The sequence below is a fragment of the Apostichopus japonicus genome, chromosome 17 (genome assembly GCF_037975245.1).
Source record: "Apostichopus japonicus isolate 1M-3 chromosome 17, ASM3797524v1, whole genome shotgun sequence".
NCBI classification, from domain to species: domain Eukaryota; kingdom Metazoa; phylum Echinodermata; class Holothuroidea; order Aspidochirotida; family Stichopodidae; genus Apostichopus; species Apostichopus japonicus.
The window spans coordinates 23,994,825-23,996,017 of NC_092577.1; the positions used below are offsets into that span (position 1 = coordinate 23,994,825).

The window sequence follows — 1,193 nt, forward strand, 5'->3', positions numbered from 1 at the left end:
CGCGTCCCGTCTGTGCGCGCTACCGATGGGACCGTGGTCAGTGACCCTCACGGCATTGTCCGCGTATATGAAGAGTATTATTCGAGTTTGTTTACGCGTGGCAATGTCGACTCAAAAACCGTTCCCCACGATGTCAATGATATTTTGGGGGGCGGAATAACCACTGTTGAGCTTTGGAAGTCGCTTTCGAAGATGAAGAATGGCAAGTCCCCGGATTCGGACGGGCTTCCGAGGGAGTTCTACCGAACCTTCTGGGCAATAATAGGACCCGACATCAGAGCCGTCTTCGAAGACGCCTTCCAAAACGGACTGTTAAACGAAAGTCAACGTCTGGGAATGATTACTTTGCTGCCAAAGTCTGGGGACCCCTTGGATCCCCATAACAAGCGTCCGATCACCTTGTTAAATGTGGACTACAAGTTGCTGGCTAAGGCTTTGTGCAACCGCCTTGCACTGGCTATGCCGCATCTTGTTGGTGATCTCCAGACTTGTGCAGTGAAGGGTCATTGCATCCAGCAGAACTTGTGGTTGATGCGCGACTTGACCGACTTTGTTATTGAGCGTGATCTGCCATGTGCATTGGTGTCTCTGGACCAGCAGAAGGCCTTTGACATGGTGGATCGTGGTTTTTTAATGAATACTTTTTAAGAAAAAGTCACCCAGGAAAGAACCTGGGCACGAAAACCAAACTACCAAACGACTGATCCGCTCTCAGCCCCAGTCCCCTTGCATCGGGACTGTGACTGTGTGATCATCGTCAGGTGTGTATCACCATTCCCGAAGGGAACAGATACTACACATGATCTTAGCCAAAAGGCCGAGAAGCGATGAATGTATTGGAGACGTTTCAGTTGCACCCAAATTTTCGTAAATGGATTTCTGTTTTGTATGAACAAAGTTTCAGTTCTGTTAACGTAAATGGGTTTTGTTCGGAGGTTTTTTACGTAGAGAGGGGGGTGCGCCAGGGGTGCCCTCTGTCTCCATTACTTTATGTTTTGTTTAGCGAGTCCCTCTCTCGTCTGTTGGAAAGGGACTCCAAACTTGTTCCATTCGTTGTGCCAGGGGGTGCAAAAGTGAAATGCGCTCAATATGCAGATGACGTGACATGTATTGTTTCGAGTCTCGGCTCCTTTCGCGCACTCTCGCAGGATCTATCTATTTTTGCTACCGGGGCGAAGTTGAATCCAGAAAAG

General features: G+C 48.9%; 1 pseudogene; it reads right to left on the reverse strand.

Moving 5' to 3' along the window:
• Nucleotides 1–756: 756 nt before the first annotated feature.
• LOC139957826 (U2 spliceosomal RNA) lies at nucleotides 757–829 on the reverse strand (annotated as a pseudogene).
• Between the last annotated feature and the right edge of the window lie 364 nt (nucleotides 830–1,193).